General features: G+C 49.0%; 1 long non-coding RNA gene across 2 annotated transcripts; it reads left to right on the forward strand.

Moving 5' to 3' along the window:
- The first annotated feature begins 19,844 nt into the window (after window positions 1-19,844).
- On the forward strand, window positions 19,845-24,946 carry LOC140494056 (uncharacterized). 2 transcript variants are annotated; one of them, XR_011963889.1, is made up of 3 exons: window positions 19,845-20,643; window positions 23,138-23,258; window positions 23,365-24,946. It is a non-coding gene; the product is annotated as an uncharacterized lncRNA (long non-coding RNA). The 2 variants fall into 2 exon arrangements; XR_011963890.1 differs by having other exon boundaries at window positions 23,804-24,946.
- Window positions 24,947-25,148: the final 202 nt, after the last annotated feature.

Genomic DNA, 25,148 nt, shown 5'->3' on the forward strand with positions numbered 1-25,148 from the left:
TCCTTTCCTCTCTCTCCTTCTCCCCCACTCCTCCCCCACTCCTTCTCCCCTCTCTCCTTCCCCCCTCTCTCCTTCCCCCTTCCTTTTTCTCTCTCCTACCCCTCTCTCTGCTCCTTCCCTCTCTCCTTTCCCTGCCTTCCCCCTCTCCTTTCCCACTTCTCTCCTTCTCCCCTCTCTCCTTCCCACTCCCTTCCCCTCTCTCCTTCCCCCTTCCTTCCCCTCTCTCCTTCCCCCACTCTCTCCTTCACCCTCTCTATTTCTCCACTGCTCCTTCCCCTTACTGCCCCTCTCTCCTTCTCCCATCACTCCTTCCCCGTTCCTTCCCCTCTCCTTCTCCCCTCTCTCCTTCCCCCCACCTTCTCGCCTCTTTCCTTCTCCCCTCTCTCCTTCCATCTTCCTTCCCCTCTCTCCTCTCTGCTTCCCCCTTCCTTCCCCTCTTTCCTTCACCACTCTCTTCTTCCCCCTTCTCCTTCTCCCCCTCTCCTTCTCTCTTCCTTCCCCTCTCTCCATCTCCACCTCTCCTTCCCCTGTCCTTACCCTCATTCCTCCCTGCCTCTCTCCTTCTCCCTTCTCTCCTTCCCCCTCCCTTCTCCTCTCCCCTTCCCCCTCTCCCCTCCCCACTCCTTCACCACTATCTCCTTCTGCCCTCTCACCTTCCCCCCTCTCCTTCACCACTCTATCTTTCTCCCATCTCTCCTTCCCCTTTTCTTCCTCTCTCTCCTTCCCCCCATCCCTCTCTCTCCTTCTCCCCTCTCTCCTTCTGCCTTCCTTCTCCCCTCTCCTTCTCCCCTCTCTCTTTCCCCATTCATTCCCCTCTCTCCTTCACCACTCTCTCCTTCTCCCCTCTCTCCTTCCCCCCTCACCTTCACCACTCTCTCCTTCCCCTTCACCTTCTCCCTCTCCTTCACCACTCTCTCCTTCTCCCCTCAATCCTTCCCCACCTTTTCTTCCCCCTCTCCTTCCCCTCTCTCCTTCTCCACTTTCTCCTTCTCCCCTTTTTCCTTCCCCCTTCCTTCTCCCTTCTCCTCTGTCTCTTTCCCCCTTCCTTCTCCCCCCTCTCTTCTCTCCTCTCTCCTTCCTTCCACTCTCCCCTTCTCCCTTGTCTCCTTCCACCTTCCTTCCTTTCCCCTCTCTCCTTCTACCCTCTCTCCTTCCCCACTCTCTCCTTCCCCCCTCTCTTTCTCCACCTCTTTCCCCCTTCCCTTCTCTCCTTCCCCCACCCTTCTTCCTCCTACTTCTCCCCCTTCTCCTTCCCCCCTCTTTTTCCCTCTCCTTCTCCTCTCTCTCCTCTCCCTTCCTTCACCACTCTCCTTCCCCCCTCCTCCCCCCTCCCCTTCCTCTCTCTCTCTCCATCCCCCCTCTCTCTTTCTCCACCTCTACTTCCCCCTTTCTTCCCCTCTCTCCTTACCCCATCTCTCTTTCCCCCCTCTCCTTCTCCTCTCTCTCCTTCCCCCTTCCTTCCCCCTATCCTTTCCTCTCTCTCCTTCTCCCCCCTCTCCTCCCCCTCTCCTTTCCCCCTCTCTCCTTCCCCCTTCCTTCTCCTCTCTCCTACCCGTCTCTCTGCTTCTCCCCTCTCTCCTTTCCCTGCCTTCCCCTCTCTCCTTCCCCACTTCTCTCCTTCTCCCCTCTCTCCTTCCCACTCCCTTCCCCTCTTTCTGTTTCCCCTCTCTCCTCCCCCCTTCCTTCCCCTCTCTCCTTCTCCACTTTTTCCTTTCCCCTTCCTTCCACTTTCTCCTTATCCCCTTTCCTTCTCCCCTCTCTCCACGCCCTTCCTTCCCCTCTCTCCTTCCCCCTTCCTCCTCCTCTCTCTTTCTCCCCTGTCTCCTACCCCCTCTCCTCCCCCCTCTCCTTCTCCCCACTCTCCTTCTACACCCTCTCGTCCCCTCTTCCTTCTCGCCTCTCTCCTTCCCCCTTCCTTCTTTTCTATCCTTCCCCCCTATCTCTCCTTCCCCCATCTCTCTCCTTCGCCCCTCTCTCCTTCCCCGTACCTTCCCCCTCTCCTTTTTCCTTCTCTCCTTCCTCACTCTTTCCCATCTTTCCTTCTCCCCTCTCTTCTTCTCCAACTCTTCTTCCCCCTTCCTTCCCCTCTCTCCTTACCCCATCTCGCCTTTCCCACTCTCTCCTTCCCCCTTCCTTCCCCCTCTCCTTCCCCCCTCACCTTCATCATTATTTCCTTCTCCCCTCTCTCCTTCCCCCTCGCCTCCCCCTCTCCTTCTCCCCTTTCTCCTTCTCCCTTCTCTCCTTCCCCCTTCTTTCCCCTCTCTCCTTCTCCCCTCTCTGCTTCCCCTCTCCTTCCCCCTTCCTTCTCCCCTCTCCTTCTCCCCTCGCTCCTTCCCCCTTCCTTACCCTTTCTCCTTCCCCCTTCCTTTCCCCCCTCCGTCTTCCGTCTCACATTCCCCATCTCCTTCTCCCCTCTCTCCTTGCCCCTTCCTTCCCCTCTTTCCTTCACCATTCTCTCCTTCCCCCCCGCTCTTTCTCCACCTCTCCTTCCCCTTCCTTCCCTTCCCTTCTCCTTCTCCCCTCTCTCCTTCCATCTTACATTCCCACTCTCCTTCTCCCCTCTCTGCTTCCCCCTTCCTTCCCCTCTTTCCTTCCCCCCTCGCCTTCTCCCCTCTCTCCTTCCTTCTTCCTTCCCCGCTCTCCATCTCCACCTCTCCTTCCCCTGTCCTTACCCTCTTTCCTCCCCGCCTCTCCTTCCCCCTTCCATCCCCTCTCTCCTTCTCCCTTCTCTCCTTCCCCCTTCCTTCCCCTCTCCCCTTCCCCCCTCTCCATCACCACTATCTCCTTCTCCCCTCTCTCCTTCCCCTCTCTCCTTCCCGCCTCTCTCCTTCCCCCTTCCTTCCCCTCTCTCCTTCCCCCACTCTCTCCTTCCACCCTCTCTCTTTCTCCACTGCTCCTTCCCCTTACTTCCTCTCTCTCCTTCACCCATCACTCCTTCCCCGTTCCTTCGCCTATCCTTCCCCCCTCTCTCCTTCCCCCTTCCATCCCCTCTCTCCTTCCCCCATCTCTCCTTCCCGCCTCTTTCCTTCTCCCCCTCTCCTTCCATCTTCCATTCCCTCTCTCCTTCTCTCCTCTCTGCTTCCCCATTCCTTCCCCTCTTTCCTTCACCACACTCTCCTTTCCCCCCTCACCTTCTCCCCTCTCTCCTTCCCTCTTCCTTCCCCTCTCTCCATCTCCACCTCTCCTTCCCCTGTCCTTACCCTCTTTCCTTCCCGCCTCTCACCTTCTCCCTTCTCTCCTTCCCCCTTCCTTCCCCTCTCCCCTTCCCCACTCTCCCCTCCCCTCTCCTTCCCCCCTCTCCTTCACCACTATCTCCTTCTCCCCTCTTACCTTCCCCCCTCTCCTTCACCACTCTATCTTTCTTCCCTCTCTCCTTCCCCTTTTCTTCCTCTCTCTCCTTCCCCCCTATCCCCCTCTCTCCTTCCGCCTTCCTTCTCCCCTCTCCTTCTCCCCTCTCTCTTTCCCCATTCATTCCCCTCTCTCCTTCGCCCTTCTCTCCTTTCCCCTCTCCTACCTCCCTCTCTCTTTCCCCCTCTCCTTCACCCCTCTCCTTCACCCCTCTCTCCTTCCCCCCCTCTCCTTCCCCCCTCACCTTCACCACTCTCTCCTTCTTCCCTCTCTTCTTCCCCCCTTCCCCCTCACCTTAACCACTCTCTCTTTCTCCCCTCTCTCCTTCTCCCCTTCCCCCTCTCTCCTTCTCCCCTCTATCCTTCTCCCCTCTTTCCTCCCCCTTCCTTCTCCCTTCTCCTTCTCCTCGCTCTCTTTCCCCCTTCCTTCTCCACACTCTCCTTCTCCCCTCTCTCCTTCCTTCTTCCTTCCCCTCTCTCCTTCTCCCCCTCCTTCCCCCTCTCTTTGCACCCTGTCCTTCACCACTCTCTCCTTCTCCCCTCTCTCCTTCTCCCCTCTCTCTGTTCTCCCTCTCCTTCCCCCCTCACCTTCACCACTCTCTCCTTCTCCCCTCTCTCCATCCCCCACCTCTCCTTCCCTCTCTCCTTCCCCCCTCTCCTTCACTACTCTCTCATTCTCCCCTCTCTCCTCCCCCCTTCTTTCCCCTCTCTCCTTCTCCCCTCTCTCCTTCCCCTCTCCTTCCCCCTTCCTTCTCCCCTCGCTCCTTCCCCCTTCCTTACCCTTTCTCCTTCTCCCCTCTCTCCTTCCCCCTTCCTTACCCTTTCTCCTTCTACCCTGTCTCCTTCCCCCTTCCTTTCCCCCCTCCTTCTTCCCTCTCACCTTCCCCGTCTCCTTCCCCCCCTCCTTCTCCCCTCTCTCCTTGCCCCTTCCTTCCCCTCTTTCCTTCACCACTCTCTCCTTCCCCTCTCTCCTTCCCCCTTCCTTCCCCTCTCTCCATCTCCACGTCTCCTTCCCCTGTCCTTACCCTCTTCCCTCCCCTGCCTCTCTCCTTCTCCAACTCTCCTTCCCCCTTCCACTCCCTCTCTCCGTCCCCATCTCTCCTTCCCGCCTCTCTCCTTCTCCCTTCTCTCCTTCCCCCTTCCTTCCCCTCTCTCCTTCCACCCCCTCTCTTTCCCCCGTCTATTTTACCACTCTCTCCTTCCCCCTTCCTTCCCCTCTCTCCTTCCCCCACTCTCTCCTTCCACCCTCTCTCCTTCTCCCCTCTATCCTTCCCCTTTTTTTTCCTCTCTCTCCTTCCCCCTTCCCCTCTCTCTGCTTCTCCCCTCTCTCCTTCCCCATTCCTTTCCCCCTCCTTATCCTCTCTCTCCTTCCCCCTTCCTTCTCGTCTCTCCTTTCTCCTTCCTACCCCATTTCCTTCCCACTCTCTCCTCCCATCTCTCCTTCCCCTTTCCTTCCCACCTCTCTCCTTCCCCACCTTCCCACCTCTCTCCTTCCCCCCTCTCCTTCCCCCCTCTCGCCTTCCCCCCTCTCCTTCCCCCTTTCCTTCCCCCCCTCTCCTTCTCACCTCTCTCCTTCTGCCTTCCTTCCACTCTCTCCTTCTCCCCTCTCTCCTTCCCCCTCTCCTTCCCCCTCCCCGTCACCACTCTCTCCTTCTCCCCTCTCCTTCACCGCTCTCTCCTTCTCCCCTCTCTCCTTCCCCTCTCTCCTTTCCCCTTCATTCCACTCTCCTCTTCTACCCTGTCTCTTTCCCCCTCCTTCCTTTCCCTACCTCTTCTCCCCTCTCTCCTTCCCCCTTCCTTCCCGTCTCTCTTTATTTCTTCCTTCCCCCTCTCCTTCTCCACTCTCTCCTTCCCCCTCTCCTTCCCCCCTCACCTTCACCACTCTCTCCTTCTCCCCTTTCTCCTTCCCCTTCACCTTCCCCCTCTCCTTCACCACTCTCTCCTTCTCCCCTCTCTCCTTCTCCCCTCTCTCCTTCTCCCCTCTCCTTCACCCCTCACCTTCACTCCTCTCCTTCAGCACTCTCTCCTTCTCCCCTCTCCTTCCCCTCTCTCATTCCCCCTTGCTTCCACTCTCCCCTTCTACCCTGACTCCTTCCCCCTTCCCTCCTTTCCCCACCTCTTTCTCCCCTCTATCCTTCCCCCTTCCTTCCCCTCTCTCCTTCTCTCCCTCTCCTTGCCCTTTCCTTCCCCTTTCTCCTTCTCCCCTCTCTCCTTCCCTCTTCCTTCTCCCCTCTCCTTCCCCTCTTTCCTTCCCCCCTCTCCTTCACCACTCTCTCCTTCCCCCTCTTCTTCACCACACTCTTCTTCTCCCCTCTCTCCTTCCCCCTCTCCTTCTCCCCTCTCCTTCAGCACTCTCTCCTTCGCCCCTCTCTCCTTCCCCCTCTCCCATTCCCCCTTGCTTCCACTCTCCCCTTCTACCCTGACTCCTTCCCCCTTCCTTCCTTTCCCCACCTCTTTCTCCCCTCTCTCCTTCCCCTTTCCTTCCCCTCTCTCCTTCCCCTCTCTCCTTCCCCACCTCTCCTTCCATCCTCTCCTTCACCACTGTCTCCTTCTCCCCCCTCTCCTTCCCCCCTCTCCTTCCCCCCTCACCTTCATCACTTTCTCCTTCTCCTCTCTCTCCTTCTTCCACTTCTTCTCCCCCTCTCCTTCTCCCCTCTCTCCTTTCCCCTGCCTTCTCCTCTCTCCTTCTCCCCTTCTCTCCTTCCCCCCTCTCTCCTTCTCCGCTCTCTCCTCCCCCCTTCCTTCCCCCCTCTCCTTCTCCACTCTTTCTTTTCCCCTTCTTTCCAATTTCTCCTTATCCCCCACTGCTTCTCCTCTCTCTCCACCCTCTTCCTTGTTGCGCTCTCTCTTTCGCCCCCCCTTCACTCTATCTCCTTCTGACAACCCTCCTACCCCTCTTTCACTCCCTGTCCATCCCCCCTTCCCCCCTCTCCTTCCACCCCACTGCTTCACCCCCTCTCCTTTCACCCTTCCCCTCTCTCCTTCCCACACTCTTTCCCTCACTCTTTCCCCCTCTTTCCTTCCCCCCCAACATCCCCTCCCCCCTTTCCCACTCCATTCCCCACTCTCCTTCCCCCAACTCCTTCTGACATCTCTCCTCTCCACTCTCTGACTCCGTCTCCTTGCCCCTCTCCTTCCCCCCCCTTCTCCCTCTACTTCCCCCCTTTCCCCCACTCACCTTTGCCCCCTTCCCCCTCTTCCTCCCCCCTCTCCTTACCCCCTCTCTCCTTCCCCCTCCCCCTCTCCTTCCCCCTTTCCTTACCCCGTCTCTACTTTCACACTCTCTCTGTCCACCCTCCTTTCCCCCTCTCCTTCCCCCCTTTCCCTCCCTCTCCTTCCCATCTCTACTTTCATCCCCTCTCCTTCCCCCTTTCCTTCCTCCTCTCTCCTCACACCCTCTCTCCTTCCCCCCCTCTCCTTCCCCACCTCTCCTTACACCCGTTCCCCCTCCTTTCCACCCTCCCTCCTCCCCCTCCTTCCCCCCTTTCTCTTCTCCCCCTTCCCCCACTCTCCATCTTATCCCTCTATTCCTCCCTCCTTCCCACACTCTCTCTCTGTCTGTACCTTGTGTTCTTTTACCCCTTTGTCTCAAAACAAATCACCTTGTGCTCCAAAATATTTTCATCTCTCCCTCTTCAAATACCCATGAGTCACATTGCTGTGGTGGGACGGTTTTATTTGTTTAAAATATCAACTAAAGAAAGCTGGAGAGGGTGTGAGAGAGGGGACAGAGAGAGAGAGAGACATCCGGACAGACAGAGAGATCCCCTCCCTGATACTCAGAGAATTGAATTGAACTGACCAATGTGTGTCTTATTTATGTGATTATCACATTTGATCACCCAGGCCTGTACACATCCCACATTACTCTGACATTAGAACAAGTCTTTGGAGGGAGTTTCTCATTTAAGGTTTTAATTCCCTCTTTGGGGAGTCTGGTCTGTCAGACACTTTCTGGGGATTGGTATATTTGTCTTAAATCGCAAGTCCCCAATTACTTTAATCCCAGACTTCAAGTCTGTTTTAAAAATGACAGGGCCGCAATCTGACAGGAACCAGTTACCCAGAGGCCCCTAAAACCCAGGGTCCCCCAGAGGAGATTAAACCTCGGGGTAAATAAACACACAACTCACGTGGGCCCCCACGGTGTGCAGCCTGTCGACCAGGCCTCAGGCCCGTGCTCCCCCTCTGGATGTTGTTCTTTCCTGGCCTTGAACCTTTTGGATCTTCATGTTGCAGATTTCCAAACAAAAGTTCCTTGGGATAAAAGAGAGTAAAGATCATGTGAAAGGGAGAGTGAGATCATTTTGAAGGCAAGCTTAAAATCCCAGGTTTAAAATCACCCCCGCCCATCCCCAATGTATCAAAATATCTAACACAGTCAACAGTGAAACGTGGTGTGGGAGCAGATCTTACCAGGGATTGGAGGAGGATAGTGAGGGAATAGCATCAGATTCTTACACTCTGCAGTGACCTGGGATCAATTGCCTTTTACTGAAAACAGTTCCCAACTTGTATGTGCCTGTAGCTCCCTCCAGTCTGAAACCCTCATTACCCTCTATCCTGTCTCCTGTCTCTGAGCCAATGGTGTCTTCATTCTGTTACTGACCCTTCAGTCCCTTCAGACACAGCAAGATCCCACAAGTAGCAGTGGGACCACAGACAGATTGTGTGTTTCACTGATGCTGGTTAAGGGTTCAATCCTGGCTTCAGGATGACAAAGATCCTGCTGCTCGACAAATTCAAACCACTTCCCACTTTCTTTCTTCTCTACGCACTCGCTTGCTCTCTCTCTCTCTCTCTCTCTCTCTCTCAGTCTCTCCACCCTCCCCTTCTCCATCTCTCATCTTTTTCCCTTTCTCTGATTTAACCTTGTACATGGTAATCTTTATCTAACCTTTTAAAAGATTGCAACATTTATATTTGACAATATTCCCTTTGATAAACAGTTTCCCAGCAGTCTCTGTGCCAGCAATGCTGTGGGCCATTGACGCACAGGGAGATCCCACAGGGTACTCCCTTCCTGCTCCAGAATGTGCTCCAATCCCACTTTCTGTCCAACAAGAGGCTGTGGATATCTTTGAGACTCCTGTTTTTTTTAAAAAAACCTCCATCCCAGGATTTAATTTTGTGGATGGTACTTTCGAGAAGGAAGTGATTGGAGCTGGGCGGTGATGGGATATTGGAGAGCCCCGTTCTCTCCCCACTCTCCCAGAGCCTGTCTCCCTTTCCCAGCCCAGCTACAAACACACATCTTATCCCTCCCTCCTTCCCACTCTCTCTCTCTGTGGATCTTGTGTTCTTTTACCCCTTTTTCTCAAAACATTCACCTTGTGCTGTAAAATATTTCCATCTCCCCCACTTCAAATACCCACGAGTCACATTGCTGTGTGTGGGACGGTTTTATTTGTTTAAAATATCAACAAAAGAAGCTGGAGAGGGTGTGAGAGAGGGGACAGAGAGAGGGAGAGAGAGAGAGACATACGGACAGACAGAGAGATCCCCTCCCAGATACTCAGGGATTGGGCCAACCTGGGTCTTATTTATGTGATTATCACATTCGGTCACCCTTCTTGCAATGTAGGCCACTCTGCAGGTGGTTTGAGACACAGCAAGATCCCACAAGAAGTATTACTCTGATGTTACAACAAGTCTTTGGATAGAGTTTCTCATTTAAAATTTTAATTTCCTCTTTGGGGGAGTCCTGTCTGTCAGACACTCACTGGGGATTGATGTGTTGGTGTCAAATCCCAGGGTTTAAAAATGTGTTGCTGGAAAAGCGCAGCAGGTCAGGCAGTATCAAGGGAGAAGGAGAATCGACATTTCGGGCATAAGCCCTTCTTCAGGAATGACGAGGGTGTGCCAAGTGGGCTAAGATAAAAGGTAGGAAGGAGGGACTTGGGGGAGGGGCGTTGGGAATGCGATAGGTGGAAGGAGGTTACGGTGAGGGTGATAGGCCAGAGAGGGGGTAGGAGCGGAGAGGTCAGGAAGAAGATTGCAGGTTAGGAAGGTGGTACTGAGTTCGAGGGTTGGGACTGAGATAAGGTGGGCGGAGGGGCAATGAAGAAGCTGGAGAAATCGGAGTTCATCCCTTGTGGTTGGAGGGTTCCTAGGCGGAAGATGAGGCGCTCTTCCTCCAGGCATCGTGTTACCATGGTCTGGCGATGGAGGAGGCCATGTTACTTTAACCCCAGACTCAGTCTCCAGGATATGAATGGGACAAGACAGGTTTGATCAAAGATCAACGATTCCCACTGGGTGGAGATTCCAGAAAGAGGGAGAACATGTCACATCCAACAGCTGGAATAGGTAGAGAGGAAAGCTGCTTGCTGCTTCTGGGGCTAGGATTAGGATCATCTTCGAAAACCCTAACAATACTCTGAAACACTTTCAGGACTAAAATGAAGGAACACAGCCTTCCATTTCACACCAGGATATTGTACAGACTTTTCTTACTCACTCACTGAACCTGTCCAACCCCCTTCCCAGCCTCTCTCTGTCCTCTTGGCATTTTCCTGTCCCACATCACTTTGTGTTATCAGCAAACGGAACAGAGGGTCCCATCATCTCAGTCATTCATACAGATTATGGCCAGTGTTCAGTGGGGAACAGAGAATGATCCACTCCCATCTGCTGCTGTACAGCTCATGTCTGTCTCAGAGTCAGCTCTGAAACATCTCCAGGACACTCCCATCCTGTCTCTGGGGGTGTCTGGATTCCTTGGGACCAGCTGAGTTAGTCTTCGAGTTAACATCATCAGACTAGTCACCTGTCCAAAGCATTGGTCAGATCACATTTGGAATATTGTGTTCAGTTCTGGGCAACTCATTGAAGGAAGGGCGTTAAAGCCCTGGACAGAGTTCAAAAGACATTTACATGAGGAATGAAGGATTTTAGATACAAGGAAAAATGAGAGACTGGGTTTGTTCTCCTTGGAGCAGACAGATTAAGAGGTGACCTTATAGAGGAGTTCAAAATATGAAACAATTTTGAAAGGGTAAAGAATGATATTCTATTTCCACTAACTAGTATGTAAGACATGAGGGATCCAACAAAGGGAGTGCAGGTTCATAGTTCCTTCAAAGGTACGCAGGATAGTCTTTGTCTTAAAATAACACAGTTACTCTGTTTCCTGGTTTGCAACTGATTTCACAACTTCCTATATTCGACTTTCAATGCTCCCTCTGTCCTCTCACTTTATATTGGCTGGTATCCCCTTTGGACTGTCGTTCAGCCCCTCAGTGCCATCCCAGCCTCTGGAACCAGGGAGGCAGTGTACTACCTGGTGTCACAGCCCCACCCTCACACACACATCTGCCTGGTTCCCTTATAATGCGATACCCCAATCACTGTCAATCTCCCTCTTTGGTCATTTTCTGCATGAATTGAAGTGGGTTAGATTAGCGGAGGGTTCCTTTAGACAGGGGAAATAACTAATCTAACTCCTTTATTTAAAAAGGGAGGGAGGCAGAAAGCAGGAAATGACAGGACCAGTTCAATTAACTTCTGACCAAGTAATAATGTGAAACGTTTTCATCTTTCTGTGGTTCCTAACAGTTACCCATGTCCTGTATTATAGTATTGAAGTAATTCATGTTGGTATTTCAGGGGGAGGGTGTGCTGCCTTGTTACTGGATGGTGAAAGAAGAATAAAGGACCCAGTGGGACATTTCTCTCAAAAAAAATCAGTTTCAGTCATTCAGACAGTGGCTGCCATTCCTCCTCCTGGCCGCTAGAGGGAGCCACTCCAGTCTTCCAGGATCTCACCCATGGCAACTGATGATGGAAATCTATCAGCCAGGGCCCCCTCCAATTTCTTCTCTAGCCTCTTGCAGGAAGGTGTCTCAAACATTTGAGGAACAGCTCAATCTAGCCATCTCCCCCCATTACTATCCAGTAAATCAATGAGTGTCTTTCTCCACTAAGTAGAATGCTGCCTACCCACTGCTGACTACGCCCGATGGGGGTGAATAAGGTGTTAGTTGAACATTAATCTTCCAAGAATCTCAGTTTGGGGTGGGCAGGAAGAGTGTCCACAGACCTCACACAATGCAATGCATCTTGTGGAGGTGGGCAGCACGGTGGCACAGTGATTAGCACTGCTGCCTCACAGCGCCAGAGACCTGGGTTCAATTCCTGCCTCAGGCGACTGACTGTGTGGAGTTTGCACATACTCTCCGTGTCTGCATGGGTTTCCTCCAGGTGTTCCGGTTTCCTCCCACAGTCCAAAATTTTCCAGGTCAGGTGAATTGGCCATGCTAAATTGCCCGTAGTGTTAGGTAAGGGGTAAATGTAGGGATATGGGTGGGTTGCGCTTCGGCGGATCGGTGTGGAATTGTTGGGCTGAAGGGCCTGTTTCCACACTGTAATCTAATCTAATCTAAATCTAAACATGTCAGAGACTTCACCTGCTACTCTCCTGCCTGATCATTCCGCAGTGTCCCCCAGCCTCTGTCCCTCCCCCCATCCCCAAATCCAAACCAATTCCATGCTGAGTTTTCAGAGAGGTTTCAGAATTTGCCTTCGTTGGCGTTGAGGTGACTGTATTAGGTGCAGTTGATGGCAATCCGGAGAGTGGCTGGAGATTGATACATATCCAATGTGATATATCATTCTTTCCTTTGCACATTGTTCATGTTCCTGTTGGAAACTGGTCACTGATACCACAGATTGGTTGCTGGGATGCAGATGCCCCTTGGCCTGCTTTGTTTGCTCCCCTACCATTTGGCATCCTTTAAGAAACACCGAAAGATGATGATAAAAAGAAAATGTTATGTTGAACAAAATTTTGGCTGCCTAAAAACCATAATGTTCTCAGTTATTTTACTGCAGCATTATGGGAACTTAAAAGTACAGAGGACGACCCTCAGCCTTTTGTGCTTTGAAACAGCAGACATGTTGAGTCCCCCATCTCCAATTGAAACCTGGAAGTTCCTTATCCTGAACAAGTTCTCCAACTCTCTTCCATTTATTCCTGGAACCAGGTTCCACTACCTTTTTCTGTCAAATATTCCTAGATGCTGGGAGCTCAAAATAAGTAAACAGTTCTCCTCATCTGCCCTCTTAGTGATATCGCAATGATATTGAATCTCTGGTTATACACTACTGAGATTCCTTCACATTGGGAATAACCTCCATTGTGTAGAGTGGCACTATCGCTGTGTTAAATAGACTCCGAACAGACCCAGGAACACAAGAGTGGGCTATGGGCCAGCAACAGCAGCAGAGTTGTATTCCAACACAATCTGTCACCTCATGGTCTGGCATCTCCCCCACTCAAGCATTTCATTCATGAAGTTGCCAACAAGATAAATCTTGTGGGACTGTAGGAACCCGAACATGTCTGCTGTCTATTGTAGAGAATGAGCAGTCCCCGTCTATAATACAGGGAACAGCAGTCCCCGTCGATAATACAGGGAACAGCAGTCCCCGTCGATAATACAGGGAACAGCAGTCCCCGTCGATAATACAGGGAACAGCAGTCCCCGTCGATAATACAGGGAACAGCAGTCCCCGTCGATAATACAGGGAACAGCAGTCCCCGTCGATAATACAGGGAACAGCAGTCCCCGTCGATAATACAGGGAACAGCAGTCCCCGTCGATAATACAGGGAACAGCAGTCCCCGTCGATAATACAGGGAACAGCAGTCCCTGTCGATAATACAGGGAACAGCAGTCCCTGTCGATAATACAGGGAACAGCAGTCCCTGTCGATAATACAGGGAACAGCAGTCCCTGTCGATAATACAGGGAACAGCAGTCCCTGTCTGTAATACAGAGAACAGCAGTCCCTGTCTATAATACAGAGAACAAGGAGTCCCGGTGTATCTAGTAGCAAACAATAGTCCCTGTTTGTATTGTGGAGAACTGCTGCCTGAGTGTAGATTTTAGAAAACAGCCATCCTTATTTTTATTGCAATTGTACCAGCCTCCACCACATCCTCTGGCAGCTCATTCCATAAACGTACCACCCTCTGTGTGAAAACATTGCCCCTTAGGTCCCTCTTATATCTTTCCCCTCTCATCCTAAACCAATGCCCTCCAATTCTGGACTCCCCCACCTCAGGGTAAAGACTTTGTCTATTTACCCTATCTATTTCTGGACTCCACGACCCCAGGGAAAAGACTTTGTCTATTTACCCTATCCATGCCCCTCATAATTTTGTAAACCTCTATAAAGTCACCCCTCAGCCTCCGATGCTCCAGGGAAAACAGCCCCAGCCTATTCAACCTCTCCCTATAGCGCAAATCCTCCAACCCTGGCAATATCCTTGTAAATCTTTTCCGAACCTTTTCAAGTTTCACAACATCTTTCTGAGACCAGAATTGCATGCAATATTCCAACAGTGTCCTGTACAGCCGCAACATGACCTCCCAACTCCTGTACTCAATATTCTGACCAATAAAAGAAAGCATACCAAATGCCACCTTCACTATTCTACCTAATTGCGACTCCACTTTCAAGGAACTATGAACCTGTACTCCAAGGTCTCTTTGTTCAGCAACACTCCCCAGGACCTTATCATTAAGTGTATAAGTCCTGCTAAGATTTGCTTTCCCAAAATGAAGCACCTCGCATTTATCCAAATTAAACTCCATCTGCCACTTCTCAGCGCATTGGCCCATCTGATCAAGATCCTGTTGTAATCTGAGGTAAGCTTCTTCGCTGTCCATTACACTTCCAACTTTGGTGTCAGCTGCAAACTTACTAACTACAACTCTTATGCTCACATCCAAATCATTTATATAAATGATGAAAAGTAGTGTACCCAGAACCGATCCTTGTGGCACTCCACTGGTCACAGACCTCCTGTCTGAAAAACACCCCTCCATCATCACCCTATGACTTCTACCTTTGAGCCAGTTCTGTATCCAAATGGCTACTTCTCCCTGTATTCCATGAGATCTAACCTTGCTAATCAGTCTCCCATAGGGAACCTTGTCGAATGTCTCACTGAAGTCCATGTCGATCACATCTACCACTCTGCCCTCATCAATCCTCTTTGTTACTTCTTTAAAAAACTCAATCAGTTTTGTGAGACATGATTCCCCACGCACAAAGCCATGTTGACTATCCCTAATCAGTCCCTGCCTTTCCAAATACATGTACATCCTGTCCCTCAGGATTCCCTCCAACAACTTGCCCACCACCGAGGTCAGGCTCACCGGTCTATAGTTCCCTTGCTTGTCCTTACCCCTTTTCTTAAACAGTGGCACCACGTTTGCCAACCTCCAGTCTTCCGGCATCTCACCTGTGACTATCGATGATACAAATATCTCAGCAAGAGGCCCAGCATTCACTTCGCTAGCTTCCCACAGAGTTCTCGGGTATACCTGATCAGGTCCTGGGAATTTATCCACCTTTAACCGTTTCAAGACATTCAGCACTTCCCCCTCTGTAATCTGGACATTTTGCAAGGTGTCACCATCTATTTCCCTCCAGTTTATATCTTCTATATCCTTTTCCACAGTAAATACTGATGCAAAATACTCATTTAGTATCTCCCCCATTTTCTGTGGCTCCACATAAAGGCCGCTTGCTGATCTTTGAGGGGGCCTATTCTCTCCCTCATTACCCTTTTGTCCTTAATGAATTTAATAAAACCCTTTGGATTCTTCTTAATTCTATTTGCCAAAGCTGTCTCATGTCCCCATTTTGCCCTCTTGATTTCCCTCTTAAGTATACTCCTACCTCCTCTATTCTCTAAGGATTTACTCGATTTATCCTGTCTATTCCTGACATATGCTTCCTTCTTTTTCTTTCCCAAACCCTCAATTTTTTTTAGTCATCCAGCATTGCCTATGTATTACCAGCCTTCCCTTTCACCCTGACAGGAATATATTTTCTCTGGATTCTTGTTATCTCATTTCTGAAGGCTTCCCATTTTCCAGCCATTCCTTTACCTGCGAACATCTGCCTCCAATCAGCTTTCGAAAGTTCCTGCCTAATACCGTCAAAATTGGCCTTTCTCCAATTTCGAACTTCAACTTTTAGATCTGGTTTATCCTTTTTCATTACTATTTTAAATCTAATAGAATTATGGTCGCTGGCCCCAAAGTGCTCTCCCACTGACACCTCAGTCACCTGCCCTGCCTTATTTCCCAAGAGTAGGTCAAGTTTTGCATCTTCTCTAGTTGGTACACCTACATACCGAATCAGAAAATTGTCTTGTACGCATTTAACAGATTTCTCTCCATCTAAACCTTTAACACTATGGCAGTCCCAGTCTATATTTGGAAAGTTAAAATCCCCTACCATAACTACCCTATTATTCTTACAGATAGCTGAGATCTCCTAACAAATTTGTTTCTCAATTTCCCTCTGACTACTGGGGGATCAATAATACAATCCCAATAGGTGATCATCCCTTTCTTATTTCTCAGTTCCACCTAAATAACTTCCCTGGGTGTAGTTCTGGGAATATCTTCCCACAGCACAGCTGTCATGCTATCCCTCATCAAAAATGCCATTTCCCCTCCTCTTGCCTCCTTTTGTATCCTTCCTGAAGCATTTGTATCCTGGAACATTAAGCTGCCAGTCCTGCCCATCCCTGAGCCATGTTTCCGTAATTGCTATGATATCCTAGTCCCATGTTCCTAACCATATTCTGAGTTTATCTGCCTTCCCTGATAGGCCCCTTGCATTGAAATAAATGCAGTTTAATTTATTAGTCCTACCTTGTCCCTGCCTGCCCTGATTGTTTGACTCACTTCTGTTCTCAGCTGTACCCATCTCAGATTGATCTCTTTCCTCACTATCTCCCTGGGTCCCACCCCCCACCTTACTAGTTTAAATCCTCCCGAGCAGTTCTAGCAAATTTCCCTGCAAGTATATTAGTCGCCTTCCAATTTAGGTGCAATCCGTCCTTCTTGTACAGGTCACTTCTACCCCAAAAGAGATTCCAATGATCCAAAAATGTGAATCCTTCTCCCATACACCAGCTCCTGGGCCATGCATTCATCTGCTCTATCCTCCTATTCCTGCCCTCACTAGCTCGTAGCACTGGGAGTAATCCAGATATTACTACCCTTGAGGACCTCCTTTTTAAATTTCTGCCTAACTCTCTGTAATCTCCCTTCAGAATCTCAACCTTTTCCCTTCCTATATCATTGGTTCCAATGTGGACAATGACCTCCTGCTGGCCCCTCTCCCACTTGAGAACATTCTGCACCCTCTCGGAGACATCCTTGATCTTGGCACCAGGGAAACAGCACACCATTCTACTTTTTCTCTGCTGGCCACAGAAACGTCTGTTTGTACCTCTGACTACAGAATCCCTTAACACAATTGATCTCTTGGAAGCCGACGTACCCCTCGTTGCATTAGAGCCAGTCTCAATACCAGAAACTTGGCTGTTCATGCTACATTCCCCTGAGAATCCATCACCCCCTCCATTTTCCAAAACAGCATACCTGTTTGAAATGGGTATATCCACAAAAGACTCCTGCACTAGCTGCCTACCTCTCTTACCCTTCCTGGAGTTAACACATCTATGTGACTGTATCTGAGACTTTCCCCCTTCCTATATCTGTCATCCATCACATACTGTTGCTGTTGCAAATTCCTCATTGCTTCTATCTGTCTCTCCAACCGATCCACACAGTCTGATAAGATTCGCATCCAACAGCATTTATGGCAGATATAATCCGCAGTAACCTTTAAAATCTCTTTAAACTCCCACATCTGACATGAAGTACATATCACTGCAAAGGCCATTTTTGCTCCTTCACAATCTACAGACCCTGAAAATACACCATCTTATTCCTCTACAAACACTGCCCCAGGTTAAATTAATAGTTATGGCTTATATTTTAAGTTTAATCAAGAGACTTATCTCCAAAAACATATAATCAAGAAAGAATCCACTATACTCACTACTGCAACCTCTCTCTTGGACAGACTTAAAACAATTAACTTATCTGATTCTGTGCTGTGAACTTCGCCCAACAGTTCCTCCAAGATTAGTTGTGAATTTCACTGTTTGTTAATTTTCCCAGATGCATTCCGATGTCCAGCGATACATGAATTCAAACAGCAAAGGCAGTAACTGTGCAGGTTCTCGTTCTCTCTCTCCTCAGGGTTCATTCCAGAGTATTTTTGCATTGAGACTCTTAATCTTTTCAAGAAAGCTGAGGGAGTCTCATCTTTCTCCTGTCTAACTTCAAAGGCTTTAGTCAAATTCTGCGACTTTGGAACTGCCTCTCTTACTCCTTTTAGAATCAGGTCTTTTAATTCCCTCATTGTTTCTCTATGATCCGGGTTTTGATTGTCCCACTGGGGGTCTCTGAGGGGAAACTTTGTCTCTCCCTGTCCAGCATCCCCATCCCCAATGGGATATTCCCTGTCCCATATTTTAATGGATGCTCCTCGAATAAGTCCCCTTTCTTCTCCAGCAAATAGTATATTCAAAATAGGCATTAACTCTGTCCATGTATACAGACTGGGCCCCAAGAATTGATCAATTTGTTCAGACAACCCTACCGGATCCTCAACCAGGACCTTCATCTCCTTTTTAAATGTTCTGACCTCCCCACTGGTGAGGGGGCACTTACAAACCCAATCTCTTTGTCCCCTACTGGTACCTCCTGAAGGGGATAACTCTTTACGTTCTTCCCCTTTTTTTGTTTTCCTCCCCTAGGCTTTGGTTTAGATACTCCGGAGGCCTCCTCAACATCTACTTTATCTTCCTTTTCTTTCGTTGAGGATTGAGGGTCTGGGACAACATCCCTGTCAACCGCCCCTTCTTCCTCCCCTTGTGGGTCATCTGTTCCCTGTCCCCATCTATCTGTCTCTCCTCCTACTCCTCCACTTCCACCTAATTTGGTCCGGGGGGGGGGGGGGGGGGGGGGGGGGGGGAAGCAGCCAAGAGGATCCCTTGTCTTTACTACCATCATTCCCAAACTGCCCTTCCAACAAGACGCATAGTCTGCCTCCTCTTGACTAAAAGGTTGTTTTTCATTCACATACAGATCTAAATACTGACAGACCCAATCCTCGTCCGAGCTGTACTTTGGCCAGAAGACAGCCGGACGAAGGATTGGTTCTTTGGTCCATTCTAAACAACAATATTTCATCATTTTCTTTTTATCTTTTTCCCTTGTACAAGTGTTACTTGTCCATTTCCTCAACATCCTCCCCAACGGAGTTTCTGGAGGAATGTTACCAGGGACCTTTTCTTCCTTTACTTCGTCACAGTTTGACTTACTCTGCCTACCCCCCATTTCTCAGGACCCTCGCCAGTCCCTCAGCGATTAAATACCCCTTTTCCCGGCCACCAAGGCAATACTTAAAAGTCAGTTTTCTTACCTTGGTCTGTGCACAGAGGTGCCTGGCCCCTTTTTACTGTATTTTCTATCGACCTCCTTTCACTGTCTGATTCAGATGTCTCTCTTGTGGGATTCGTACCAGACACCCAAGGGAGCGGACCAAACTGGGACACGAGACCGCTCCTCAATCGGGAACGGGACGCATCTTCCCAGTGTCCAGGGCCAGCCACTCCCCCGGCGATGGAAGAATATCCCAAACAGGCCCCCAATTGTGGGAAATAGAACCCACTCACTTCAATAATTTCAGTCCGAGACAAGATCTGAAGCAGCAGTATCGTTTATTATAGCGTGGTGCCTCTAAGATAGGCATACCGAGCTTAACGAGTACACAACTTATATACAATTCAATTCTCTTTCCCTCCTCCCACTATTCTAAACCCGGCGCCCATTACTGTTGTTTATCTCTTGCCTTATCCGGCCTCGTACATAACAAAGTATAAGTCTTGCTTGGCCATTTCACCACATCGTGCTGTGGTCCATTGTTAGCGTATCCTCTTCCACTGCCATCTCCTTCCTTGCATTGCTAAAGTAACATTTCCTCCCATTCTTTATCCACACTGAGCCTTATGACCTCTTGATTGTGGTTTTTAAAATGTTTTTGCAGAAGTGGGAAACAGATGCTTATTACTGTTTGTACAATATTAACCTACACCCCCCCCACTTCCTCTTTCATGACTCAACCTTGTGATTTTTACAGATAACAACATTTATAATTACTCCTCACACTCTGATCCACCAGACACCACATGAAATGGTGTCAGACCCAAACAGGTGAATGGTCACATTGACGGGACTGAGTGTGGAAGGTTCTTGTCCCAATGGAACAGGGATCACCATAAGATGGAACATCAGGATGAAGGGATTCCCTCCCAAAGTCTGCTCCACCTTTCAGTCAGACCATGTCTGATCTGATCATTATCAACCCAACTTTCCTTCCCCGATCCCCCATAAGACCCTGTTTCTCCAGGGATCCACCTCCTGGGGGCGGTGCCCAAGCGGGGCAGCGATCCCTATTGGCCAGCACCATTGGATCGACAGAGCCCTTACCCAATCGGAGCCGGGGGCTGAGCTGTGTCCCGCCCTGAGGTGTCTCGAGGCGGCGCCGTTGAACCGACACTGCGCGAGGGGAGGGGCTTGCGCATGCGTAGCATTTCAAACCGGGAGCCGCGGGAAGGCGGTTGGTTCGTCTTCTCTTCTCCGGGGGTTTCGGCTGCGCTGGACTCAGGAGGTTGGGTTTAAACCAACATCTTTCCCGAGACGGCGTGAAGATCAACAAACTGTTAATGTTCAGTTATAGAGTATGGGGGAGGTAACACCAAACAGCTGGAAACACACAGCAGCATCCTCCGAGGAGCAGGGAAATCCTGAGGGAGGCCTTTTGCCCGAAATGTTCCTTTCCGTGATCCGCGGATGGTGCCTGAGCTGCTGGGCGTTTTCAGCGCCATCCTGATCCTTCCTCACACCTGCCTTTGGCCCCACCCTTCTCTGCTGTCCGGATCCCCGATTGGCCGACACCACGGCGATCGACAGTCTAAGTGACCAATCGGAGTCGGGGAGAGTGTTAACTCCCGCCCTAAAGAGTCGTGCGCAGGCTTGAGGCGCTGCCGTTGAACTGAGTCTGCGCGGAGGTGAACTGCACACGCGCAGTGTTTAAACCCGGAAGTCGTGGTATCTTTTCCTCTACGTGGCTTAACCCACAATGGATAGTTAGATTGCAGTGGTTCAAGAAGCTCATCCACACCTTTTGAATTTGGCAACTAGGAATGAGCAATAAATGCTGGCCCAGCCAGCGATGCCCGATTCGCATGACTGAAAAAACCAGAGACAAACTCAATTGGGAATTGTAATTTATTGCTCTTGATGTCATGGAAGGCACTGCTTGAGTTCTGATGGGATGGTCTGAGGCTTCTCATTGTCATCTATGTCATTCAGGGCCTGGGAATATTCCACCTGCTTCTTGTCGTCAGGTCAGTTTACTGGAACAGAAAGTCCCTTATTTTACAATTGTGAGAAACAAAGCCCACTCACTTCAATAATTTCAGTCCGAGACAAGATCTGAATCAGTAGTGCCATTTATTTTACACTTGCAAGTGGGTGTGCTGTCACTTTCTCAAGGCAAGGGACATACACACACTAAATTCAATTCATACATAACATTTATATGATTTGATGTCTATTGTTTTACACTGCTCCCTCCCCTGCTTACATCGTCCACTTCCCTAAGACCGGCCCCCATTACCCCTGTTTACCTCTTGCCTTATCCGGCCTTGTCTGTGATAAAATGCTTATTTCTGGTCTCACAAGACTGTTTGACCTTATCCTGCTATAGGTCATTGTTAGGCCTATCCTTTCTTCATCATTATCTACCCCCTTCATCTGTGCCTTTCCCGAGGCCGTTCTGATCCCTATGACCCTTTTAATTGGGGTTTGTTCCTGTGTTTTTGTAAAAGTGGGAAGCACATGTTTATATCTACTGTTTGTACAGGCGTATCTAGCTTAACTTCATCCTCTCACAACATCTTATCTACTTGCCCATAATGTCTACCTTCTGACATACAGTTTTAGCTAATACAAAAACAATTATATATTTCCTCCACATTGTTTCCATTCTTGTTGACTCAGCTCTTGGCTAAAACAATTACACACTGGTGTGAGTTCATTTTACTTTGTAAGATGGAATTGCATAATTGCAGAAGTAACATTAATTTACCTATATCCCACACAGTTATATCTGTGTCAGAAATACTGTTATTAATAAACTGTGCTTCTTGTTTTTTTTCTATCTACCCCCCTCACCCCCCCCCCCCCCCCCCCCCCCGGCTACGTGCTGCTTCCTTCTCAGAACTTTGCTGAGAAACCTGCCCTCGCTCTCAGTACAAACCAGTCACTGATGGTTGAGTGAGATGGACAACTCCAACAATCCTGTCCCCTCAGTGCTCCACCGTGTACAAACTGAAGCGTCTGCAATGGATCATGAGAGGTGCTTCAGTTTTAGAAATACAATACAGATTTGTTTCTATATTTATTATTGAACACTAACCCCACTCTGCCCGTTATTTACACAGTGTTTCCACCTTTTTAGTTTCTGTTTAATCTTCAATGTGATTCTGATTGTGGGGAAATGAATTCACTCCAAATGGGGAAAGAAGAGAGTCGTGAAGTCGTTCCGATCCAGACTGAGGGGGCCTGTGTGAACCTTGGAAGTTATAAGTATCACTGCTGTCATAATGTTTTTGCTGATTCTGCACCTACCCCGACTTCTTTCAACCGTCTGTGCTGAAGGTTGAAATTTTATTGAAGATTTTCCAGTCTCCACTCGAGCTAAGTGAGGGTCATCTCTCATTGTGAGGTCAGAGACCCAGACACTCAGAGACATGGCCTCACAGTGTGGTTTCTAAAGGATATATCTGCCTCAATGTTTCTTGCTGGGGACATGCACAGGCATGAAGGAGTCAGAATGGGACTCTGTCTCGGCTGCAATGGAACATTAACAATTACACTCGATATTCGTAGGCCTGTGGAGTACGTTACTCCAGGTTCCTGCTCACTACCGTACCCAGTAAGCCTGCTGGAAGGTGAATCTGTGTCGGAGTGAAAGGGGACTGTGCCTTTCAGCTGAGAGGGAATCCTCTGGATTCACCCAGTGACAGCTCTGTTTTGGATATTCCTGGGTTTGTCTTTTCCTGGAGTCGAGCTCCACAATCGAGCAGCTCCAGGGAGAGAGGAATAAAGGACAAGCTTGTGAATGGAACAGTGAGCACAAAACCTCGGGTTCCTGGGTAACTGCACAAACCAATGTGTCCACAGGAGTAAGTTGCAGGACTCTGCTGGGAGCTATTTCTCACCGAGTGACAGAACTTCCTACACTTTGTTAGAATGATCTCCTCACTGTGTTGCATTATATTGAATTATTTCCAGTATTGCTTTTTCGTTTGAAGAGAATAATCTATCAGTGATAGTATAGTGACTGGAAATGGCAGAATAGAAGCATGTATGAGAACCAAATATTAAAACAAAACCTTCTGGTCACACATTTTGTAGAAAGATTGTCCCATTTCTTTCTCTGTCACGCCATGTGCTGATTCTGATAGTGGAACTGGTGTAAAAGACGGCATGCCAGTGACACTCAGACAACAATGCAGAATAAAAACTGAAAGAACTGTGGATGCTGTAAATCAGAAAGATAAAATAGAAATTGTTGGAAAAGCACAGCAGGTCTGGCAGCATCTGTGGAGGGAAATCCCTTCTGATGACGGATCACTTTACCCGAAACGTTATCTCTGATTTCTATCAACAAATGCTGCCAGACCTGCTGAGCTTTCCAGCAATTTTTTGTTTTGTTTCTGAAAACGATGCAGGCTCACTGAGCCTTCACTGGTGATGATGGCTTTTCCTGGAGCATTGTTTTATTTTCAGGGATTCAGAGCTTGTTTGACATTTGTTGTCTTGACTCATTCACAGGTGCAACAGATGTCGGGTTGGCTGGCCAGGCTAGAATTTTTGTTCAACCCTAATTGCGTAGAGGGCAATTAAGAGAGAACCACATTGCTGTGGGTCTGAAATCACATGCAGGTTAGATGAGGTAAGGATGACAATTTCCTTCCCTGAATATCAGTGAAACTGATGTGTGTTTTTTTATCTAATGAGTAATAATGGTTTCATGGTCATCACTAAACTCTTCATTCCAGGATTTTACTGAATTCCGATTCCACCATCTGCCATGTCAGGATCTGAACCCAGTTTCCAGAACATTCCCTGGGTCACTGGATTCCTGGCCAGTCATGTCCATATCCGTGAATAAAAACAAATCACCTTGCACATGGTGATCCATGTAGGTATCAAGAATACAGGAGGGACAATGAAAGGGATTCTGCTGTGGGAACCTGGCCATCTAAGGATTAAATTAAAACACAAGATGACAATTTGAACAGACTCTGCACTGCTCCGATGAAATTGTCAATGTGGAAATCGGACTATAGTTTGGCATCTGAAGCTGAATAATAGATGTAGGACAAATGAGTTTTGATTCATGGGCTACGGACACCCTGGGTGAAAGAGACTGATGAACTGTTGGACAGTCTTCAACTTCACTGAACATAACTAACTCTTTGTAATTCTCTTCCACAGAGAGCAGCAGATGCTGTGTCATTATCGAGAATCAAGGTTGAGTTTGACAGAATTTGGATCTACAAGGGAATAAATGTTTGTGGGAGTGGAGATGGAGTCAGCTGGAATGTGGAGAAGATCAATCTGCTTTCATGGGGAGGTTTAATTGTCCCCATGATGCCCTGCTGCTTGTGGTTAGGTGACATGGGAGGCTATGAGCTGGCTCAGTGCTATTGTGACAATTGACATTTTGTTACATGATTGTTGCAAGACTGGTTATGACATCCCCTGAAATTAAACTTGTTAGATACTCCCTTCAATAATCGTAATGACACTAGAGGCCTTTTTCCCACTACAAGCACTCCCACTACAGTCCAAACTTCCAACCATAGTTTGTTTAAGGGAGTAGACCACAGAGTACTCACCCCACCCTCCTCTAGATGCTTTTTAACTTCGAGCTTTTAAAGATGCACTTAACCAGCACAATCTTACAAAATTTACTGCTCTCCTCTCAAGCTGCTTTAAGTAGAAATCAACGCTATCCTCATGTACCACATCCTCACAATCTGTTTCAGTGATACTGACCTGCAAAATACTCCTTCCAGTCTGCTCAGTGATACTGACTTGCTGCACACTCAGAAACATAGAAAATAGCTGCAGATGTTGGCCATTCGAGGCAGCACCATCATTCAAGAAGATGATGGCTGATCATTCAATTTCAGTATCCCACTCCTGCTTCCTCTCCATACCCCCTTGATCCCTTTAGCCTGAAGACCCATTTGCAGCTCCCTGAATATACATCTAATGACCTGGTCCCAACAGCTCTCTGTGGTAGACATTCCATAGGTTCAATGGCTGTCCCCATTCTTCTAAATTCCAGTGAGTACAAACCCAATTGATCCAGTCTTTCTTCATATGTCAGTCCAGCCATCCTTGGAATCAGTCTGTTGAAGCTTTGTGAGATTCACTCAATAGGAAGAATGTCCTTCCTCAGATTAGGAGATCACAATACTGCACGAAGTACTCAAGGTGTGGCCTCCCAAAGGCCCTGTACAACTGCAAGAAGACATCCATTGTCCTGTATCAAATCCTCTCATTCTGAAGGCCAGCATGCCATGAGCTTTCCCCCATTTCCTACACCTGCATGCCAATGTTCAGTGACCGTTCCACCATCACACCCAGGTCTCATTAGACTTCACTTTTTCCTGCCACTATTCAAATCATAATCTGCCTTCCTGTTTTTTCCACAAAGTGGATAACTTCTCGTTTATCCCCATTATGTTGCGTTTGTAAGTATTTACCCTTTCAGCCAGCCTATCCAAGTCACTCTGCAACTTCTGAGCATCCTCCTCACAACACACACTAC

Source organism: Chiloscyllium punctatum, chromosome 23 (assembly GCF_047496795.1).
Source record: "Chiloscyllium punctatum isolate Juve2018m chromosome 23, sChiPun1.3, whole genome shotgun sequence".
In the NCBI taxonomy this organism is placed as follows: Eukaryota; Metazoa; Chordata; class Chondrichthyes; order Orectolobiformes; family Hemiscylliidae; genus Chiloscyllium; species Chiloscyllium punctatum.